Source organism: Mus musculus, chromosome 18 (assembly GCF_000001635.26).
Source record: "Mus musculus strain C57BL/6J chromosome 18, GRCm38.p6 C57BL/6J".
Lineage (NCBI taxonomy): Eukaryota > Metazoa > Chordata > Mammalia > Rodentia > Muridae > Mus > Mus musculus.
Window position 1 is genome coordinate 35,872,039 of NC_000084.6, and position 8,659 is coordinate 35,880,697.

Here is an 8,659-nt window from a genome sequence, read left to right on the forward strand (position 1 = left end):
TGGATGCTGTGGCCCGAGACCCCAGCTGGAATCCACTCTGAACTAGATCATTCTTCCCAGGGAACCAATGCCCAGTAGTTTCTCGAATGCATTTTTAGACCGTGAAAGGGTGCTCTTAGGTGAAACATTAATAAACTGCATCACATTGGTGGGGAAGATTACATGTAAATTAGATAATTAAAAATGAAGCTGATGCCTGCTGCTCGGTGCTATTACCTCTTATTAAAAGTTATGAGAGGTGGCCTTGGGTGGCAGCTAGCAGAGGGCTTCTGAGGGGGACAGCAGAGGCAAAGGGCTGTCTACTAGAACCCAGTTTGATCTCACAGGTCCAGCAGGTGGGGAAACAGGATGCTCCTGTATCCAGTCTACAGATAGAGGGTCACAGCCCTGAACATGGACCCAAGGGTCTGTCTCTTCCTAGAGTTCCCGTGTTTCTTCATCTGTGAAAGAGAAGAGAACAACGTGGTTCCCAGAACACTGGGGAGGGCCATGGAATTCCAAGCCAGCCCGTCTGAAAAAGAAAACAAACTATATGGCCCTACTGAGATGCAACTCAGTTGAGAGAGTGCCTGTTAGCAGTGACTGGGAAACCCTGCATTGAGTCCTGGACATTGAATACAAGCTTAGCCTGCAATCCCAGCACTCCGGAGGTGGAGGCAAAAAGTTCAAGAAATTCAAGGATATTCTCTGCTAGTCTGGGTTACAAGAGTCACTGAATTTACCTATATACATGCATGCATGCATGCATGCATACATACATACATACATACATACATACATACATACATACTTGTCTTGAGCTAGCCCGGAGTAGGGCCACATAGTTTGTTAAATAGCCTTGATTGCTTGTAGTAGCAGCTGACTCCTTGCTGAGGACCAAAGCCTTCTATGATAGGCTTCAGTTAGAGCGACAGGGAATGGTTACTTCGGGTTGATCAAAGCTAGGCTAGAACAAGGGAGTAAGGTCCACAAGTCATCATGCTTTATGAGGCTGAGGTAGGTGGTCCTGGGATAGTCCTCCCACACAAAGGTCCTGTTTCCTGCCTCAAGATGTTGCACTGCCTCCTGGTTATTATTAATCTGCCCTGTGTTCTTGGCCTTGTGCTGAATATGGGGATCCCGAGGTGAATGTTTCCGCAGTGAGAGAGGCAGCCCTGGGTAATAAGTCCCTGAGGGGTGGCTATTCCGAGCAAGCCCAGAACAGGCAAGCTTGTGTGGAGGCGTGTGCGTCTCAGGACGCCCTGGAGGAACTTTGTAGCTCCTGATTTCCCGACTCCTCGACCCTGGCCCAGTGGAAGCTGGGCGAGGCAGGTTGCGGGCCCTCAAGCAGCCGAAGCAGGGAGGCTGAACGCGCTGGCCAGGCCCTTGGTGGGCTGTTCAGGGTGCGCGCCGAGGGGGTGGGAACGCGGAGCGTGTGAGTCACCGTTTCTGGGCCAGGCAGGCGGCGACTGCGGAGCGGGGGGCGCATTCCTGGCTGGCAGGGCGGCCGGCACTAATGTCTTTCCCACATGGCCCCGAGTTCCCCGCTCGGCACGATCACACGGGCAAGACGCTCCCGCGGCCACCCCCGCCCCAGCTGCCTCCTTCCCACAGAACCGTGGAGGGGGAGGGCGGCGACGAGGCGAGTGCAACTGGGCCTCCCGAGGTGGCCGGGGCTCTCGCACGGTGCCAGGCACACTGGGAGCCACGGAGGCCGGGACTCCCATGGATTCTTGGCCAGTCTCAGTCCACCCTTTCCCCGCCTGCACACAGCGGGGTGTCGGAGAAGCACTGGCGGCGAGATCCCCAGTAACTTCGCCCCCTGAGACTGCCGCTGCCGTCACCTCCTCCTCTTCTTCCCGTCCTGTCCTCTGGGCCAAGCTCTAAGCTAGGGCTGTTAAGCTGAAACGCATCCGGAAGGGTCTGGGGAGGGTGGTTCCTGGAAGAGGCCACACCCAGTGCCTCATTCCTTGGGTTGGAGGACAGCCCTTGCCAAGGCCAAAGGGACTGTGAGCACTGCTTCCCACGCAGTTCTTGTCCCTGGGCCAGGCCCCTAGGGGGAAACTGAGGCTGCGAGGGCGGCCCACCCAGAGCTCCCTGTCTGCTGGGGGAAGTTGGCGGTTGTCCCTCCAGCTGGGCTCAGAAGCGCTAATGAGAGTTAAATGTAGGGCGTGAGTCACCTCGGAAAGGGGGATGGGACCACCCTCAGATGTGAAGGGTGAATAGCGTTTGCCATACTGCTAATCCCCACCCCTAAACCCCACTTCCCCCTACACCACATCCCTTAGCCCTTGGGAAGGTAACTCTGTCATCCTGGGCCAGCCTTCCCGAAAAGATGGCTATCTCAGAAGTATGGGCTGTGGGGCCATAGAGAGACTCCACATCTAGCACCTGGGATCGCAGGACTGTGAGTTCTGGGGTTTGGTCATGTATTGGGATGGGGGCTGGGCAAAGAGCCCAGGCCACCCTGAAAATCCCCCTACTGGCTGTCTGGCCTTCCTCAGGCCACCAGGCTCTGACCACACAGGGTGTCTCTCCTACACCCCCACACCCAGCTCCCTCCAGCCAGCACAGGGACTTCCGTTTGCAGTCCTCATGACATAGCAGTGTGTGCGTACATACTTGCCTCTGTGACGGGGTTTGTCACTGTGTGTGTGACTAAATGTGCACTTGAGTATATTTATGTATGACTGTCCGTGTCCAAGTGGGCCTCGGGGTTGCAGGGTCTGAGGAGGGAATGTTTTTGAATACTTGTCTCTGTTTTATTGGTGTGTCTTTCCATATGACTGTGTGTGACTGTGTCAGCCTTATCCTACACACGAGGTCCTTTGCTTCTCCCTAGAGCGCCCTACGATCACCAAGAGAAGCGGGGTTAGGGAGTGAGTCTGGAGAGAGCTGTAGGGGGACAAATTATTTCTGTTGCCTTCTGAAATGACCAGGCTGGGTGGTCAACACTGGAGGTGGGAGGGTGGACGGTCAAAGGAAAGAGATCCCACCCCCAAAGAAGGGATCCCTGCTAGGCAGTCCCCTCCCTGCTCCCTCTGCTCTCAGCCCAGCACCTCCTGGCAAGAGCTTATTTGCATGGTATTTACATTTCATTTGCATCGCGTTCAATTAAAAACCTGACCAGCTCCCGCCTGCCTGGCGCTGCCTGCCCAGCCTGGTGAAAATGTTGGTTGGGCACTGTCGCCTGCCCCCCCATGGACTGACCCATGTGGGAGGGGTCCTCCCTTCAGTGAGATCATCTTAGTCACCCACTCCATGAGTGTGAAAGCTGGAAGGACAAATGGAGAAACTGAGGTCCAAAATGGGCCACCTAGAACTGCAGGCTGAGGGGTAGGCTCAGAGCTTGAAAAATCCTAACACCAACTGCCTCTTTACGGAGGAACCGCTGCTTCAGGAGCACAGCCAGCACCTGCTGTGCACTATCTCATCTCTGTGGCACTACTTTTTGAAGTCTGGCCAGCCTTCCTTGCATTATCCCTATTTCACAGATGGGAATGCTGAGACTGGAGAGAGCAAGCCTTAAGTCCACCCAGCTAATGCAGAATTTAAATATCTGTCTTTTGTTTTTTTATTATTATTATTACAGGTACTTGATCCAAATGCTAAGGAGCTGCAGAATCCCAGAAAGGTCTCTGCTGCCCTGGCAAGCCCAATTCAACATCATTAGCTCTAGACGGGCCTGCCGGCTGGTCCCATATCCTGGAGCTGGCCCCAATTGCTTTGCTTCCTGAAATTGACATCCATACCTAAATCCTGGCTAAAAGGTGGGGTGCACTTGGCCATGGTCTTCCTCTTGGAAGACTGGCCTTCTTGAGCGCCAGTCAGGGCTGGTAATGCTGTAAATTGCCCAAATGGAGAGGAAAGAGTTCAACTAAGGCTGAAAGTGGATGACAGCATCAGGTGGGCCCATGGAGACATCCAAGGGCCCCTCACCACACCTTGCAACTTGGGAGCCTTCCTACAGCATCGCCATATAGAGGCTCTGGATGTTGTCTAACAGCTGAGCTCTGAGAGGTAGTATGTCGTCCTTAGCTTGCTGGTGCAAGAGTCATGCAAGGTCCAGGGTCTGGCCATGAGACTGAGGTAGGTTGTCACTGATAGGTACTGAGTGCCTCCACATGTATGTACGTAATCATACATGCACATATCATACACACATGCACGCATGCATACATGCATATACACAATGGCTTACATACACACCCATATGTACTGAGATTGCTGGCATGCCCATATCTAGCTCTCACTTCCATATGTCATCACTCTCAGGGGAGGAGAACACAGCCCATCTCATGTGAAATTATAATCTACTTTGGAACTATGAAGGGAAGTCCCAGAAAAGGGACTTTCCTCACTCCAGCTGCCTTGGGCTCTAGGGGGGTTCTTCCTACCTCTGATTCTGGGCTACATTGATTGGTTCTGAAATAGACATGTGACTTGGGTCTAGCCAATCAGGCTGAATCCCAAGGCTTTAATTGAGGGACTCCTCTGATTTAGCAGTTGGGGATTTTGGGGACCACTGCCTTGATTTATTTTATTTTATTTTTTTCCAGACAGGATTTCATGCTCCCCAAACTGTCCTCAAACTTGATATATAGCCAAGGATGTCCTTGAAACACTCATCTATTTGACTCTGCCCAACTCATGCTACCATCGTGGGCGCGAGGAACACATCAGGATTCACCATCAGCACCTTGGAAGAGCTCTGTCCAACAAGCCAGCAAAGAAAGCTGACCTTGGGCTGGTGTAGATGAGTGGGTAGTGCACTTGCATAAGGCTTTAGGGATTGCATCTGCAGTACCTTAAGAAATATTATCGAGTCTTGGAGTAACCCAGTTGGTTGGCATTTTGTTTGAGCTATCTGTGCTGCGGTTCTGCATTTGCAGTCTGAGGATCTGCCAAGATAGTACAGGCTGTGCCCAGTTCTCCCTCTAAGACTTTATCCATGTATCTCTGCCTGGAAGTGGGCTGCCTTTCTCTCATTCTACCCTGACCAGCCCAACATGGGTGTGGGAGGGCAGCTTGTCAGACCTTCTCCAGGAAGCTCACTGCCCTCTGTTCCTTCCTTCTCTCTGGGCTACACTCTCAGAGAGTCACCTGGAACGTCTCACACAAGCCTGACACTCCGTGTCTATGCCAACTTTGCTGACTTTGCTTTCTGTCCCAGCACCCAGAAGAATTAGGAAGATCATGTACAAGTTCCAGAGCAGAATGGGCTATAGAGTAAGACACTGTCCTCAAGATAAATAAATAAATGTCCCTTTTTGGAGGGCCTTCTACATCAGAGACCCATAGTCCAGATTCCTAAATGGTGTATGGGCTGTGCCCTGTGCCACAGCTAACACAATTGACACTGGTCTGTCGTCGGAAGCTCGGTGTATGGTGTAGGCATTAGGCAGTCTTGGTTCACATTCTAGTCCATGCGGAGGTCAGGGGACCACTTTGGGGAGTTGATTCTTTCATTCCACTTTTGAGTCATGGGAATCAAACTTAAGGTGTCAGCTTGGCAGGGCAAGCATCTTTACCTATTGAACCACCTTCTTTGTAACTGTAAGGTCTTTGAAACTAGTGCCTGTCTCTAGTGTCCTGTCCTTTACTATATTTTAAGAAAAGATCTTCCTATGTAGTCTAAGCTGGGCTTGAACTCATGATCTTCCTCCCTCAGACTCTTGAGAGCTGGCTCTACTGGTCTTGTTCGAAGATGTTCTAGCTGGGCCTCATGTTGCAGCCCTACCATCCAAGCTACTAAAAGATTCCTTGAAGCAGAGGATCCCTTGAGCACAGTCTTTTAAAGTCAGCCTGGGCAACCCACATTGTAAGAATAAACAAAGCGAGTCAGAGTCCTGAGTTCCTGTAATCCCGGCACTTGAGGTAGGGGTAGAGTGATCAGGAATTCAAGGCCAGTGTAAGCTACATAGTCCCAGGCCAGACTTAGCTGTTTGATCCTGAGCACAGCCTGCCCCATACATGCTTGATACATTTACAACTGAAAATTGAAAAACATTGAACTTGAGGATGTAGCTCATTGGTAAGGAGCAGTTGCCTAGGTTACCCAAGGCTCTGGGTTCAATCCCCGATATCATATACCCCCAAACATGGTCAAATGTGGGTGCTAAGAGGATTAGACGACCCAAGAGGTGGTGGCACATATCTTTAATCCCAGCACTTGGGAGGCAGAGGCAGGCGGATCTCTGTTAGTGTGAGGCCAGCCTGCTCTACATAGTGTAGGATAGCCAGGGTTTACACAGAGAAATCCTGTCTTAAACAACAACAGCAAAAAGGAGTAGATATGTCTGCATAAAAAGTACTCACTACACCGGGCGTGGTGGCACACGCCTTTAATCCCAGCACTCGGGAGGCAGAGGCAGGCGGATTTCTGAGTTCGAGACCAGCCTGGTCTACAAAGTGAGTTCCAGGACACCTAGAGCTATACAGAGAAACCCTGTCTCAAAAAAAGAAAACAAAAAAACCAAAACAACAACAACAAAAAACTTACTACAAACAATACACGGGTTTTGTGATGTGCTTTTTGTTTGTTTGTGGAGGGTTTTAAAGCCCAGGTTGGACTCAAATTCCCTACGTAGCCTGGGATAACCTTTAACTCTTGATCTTCCTGCCTACATTTCCCCAGTGCTGGAATTACAGGTGTCACCCACCACACCCTGCTCAAAGCTCACAGATATTTATGGTGCATGGAGCTGAGGGCTCCGCAGTGAAACGTCAAGGCGCCCCCCCCCCAACCCCCTCCTCAGGGAGAAGAGAGAAATGGAAGTTGAGGCAGTGTGGTGGCTGCAGCTTGGAGCACCCAATCAGGAGAGTGGGGTGGCCCTCCCCAGCCTGCCGGAGCTTGTCTTAGAGGACCGGATCTCCTTAGCCCACACCCCTTCCTTACAAAGCTCTCTTGGTAGGGGGAGGCTGGTCATTCCCTCCCCTTTCCTCCCTTCCCTGTCGTCCCTTCCAGCCGGCGCCTCTCTGAGTTAATCTCCTCGCCCGTCAGGGGGTGACAGGAGGTGTCTGTCATTCGGAGCCGAGGCAGTCAGCCTCGCTGGCTAATTGGGGCGCGGGCGCCCGGAGCACGGGAAATGGCCGGAGGGAAGGAGGGGGAAGGAGGGAAGAGAAGCCGTCCTCACCTCCTCGCAGCCTGCTTGGGGCTGATCCACATGGCTCCTTAGGGGGAAAGGAAGGCAGAGAAGAATGGTCTGTGGGACAGGACTCTGATCTTGGACAAATTGCTATTCCTCTCTAAGCTTCATATTAATAATGATAACAGTAAGCCTTTACAGAGCAGTTGCTGTGTAGATCAATATGCCTATTGAAAACCTCCAATGGGGGTTTTATAGTGATTAGAATTCAAGCCTCACCATTCCCAAGGACCGGATCACCCTCTTGTACTTCTCTCTGCTGTGCCTCTATCCTCCATGTTCCCCCTGTTCTAGACCCTCCAGCTTCACCCCCCACTAAGTAGTTCCTGCCTCAGGGCCTTTGCACATACTCTTTCTGCTCTTTGGAGCATCTTCCTCTACCAGATCCTGAACCACATTATCCAAACTCAATTACTTCCAGTTACTGTATTACATCAATCTGTCGTATTAGCCCATCTCATGCATTGACAGCCATAATATGAAACCATTTACATATATGTCCATGAATAACTGCTAAAACCTTAACACCTCAAACAAGGCTAGGCACATGGAGGCCATAAATAGTGATTAAATGAAATTAAGTTCTTTACCTTCTCATATAAAGCTAAAAATCTTGATAGTGCCCCAGTTTTTTCCATGAAGAGTAGGTTTATGTGCATGAATATTTTGCTTGTATGAATGTGTACCACATTTATTGTATGTGTGAAATTGTTTTGTTGTTGTTGTTGTTTGTTTGTTTGTTTGGAGACAGGGTTTCTCTGTGTAGCCCTGGCTGTCCTGAAACTCACTTTGTAGACCAGGCTGGCCTCGAACTCAGAAATCTGCCTGCCTCTGCCTCCCAAGTGCTGGGATTAAAGGCATGTGGCACCACAGCCCTGCTGTATAAGAATGTTTTAACTTGAATGTTTATATGTGCACCATCTTCGTGCCTGATGCCCATGGAGGTCAGAAGAGAGCAACAAAGCCCCTGGAACTGGAGCTATGGTTGTTGTGAACCACCATGTGGGTGCTAGGAACGAACTCAAGACTTCTGCGAACTCAAGACTTTGGCGCTTAACCACTTGGCCATCTCTCCATCGTGTGTTCCCATGTTGAGTGAGGAAATGGAGGATAAAGGAGATTATAAATTCAGGTAATTGGAAAAGACCCCCCCAAGACTAGGGGGTCCTGTGAGTTTTAGGACTGAGTTCCTTGGCTCCTGGCCATTCCTTTGCACACAAGGGCAGTGTGGGTACATGCCATGGACCTGCACCAGGCCAGCAGGTTTCCGGAGAGCTGCATTTGGCACCTAGGGAGCTGCTCCTGCACTTGCTCTGGGCAAAGGGGGCTTCACACAGGCCAGGAGGGAGGATGTCATGGAGGAACTGGGCAGTCCTCCATCTTCCTTACCCATCCCTTTCTATCTGGCAGGGCACTGCCTCCTAGACCTGGCACCATCCAGCCCTTGATGCCTTTCTTGTCTCTCCCACGTTGTTCTTATCACACTGGAGGCTCCTGCCCACTGTGCCTAAGTTGCTGCTCACCCACCACTT

General features: G+C 51.1%; 1 long non-coding RNA gene across 1 annotated transcript; it reads left to right on the plus strand.

Moving 5' to 3' along the window:
* The first annotated feature begins 572 nt into the window (after positions 1 to 572).
* Gm41693 lies at positions 573 to 5,273 on the plus strand. The gene is made up of 2 exons (XR_877307.2): positions 573 to 2,386; positions 3,572 to 5,273. It is a non-coding gene; the product is annotated as a predicted gene, 41693 (long non-coding RNA).
* The last annotated feature ends 3,386 nt before the right edge of the window (positions 5,274 to 8,659 follow it).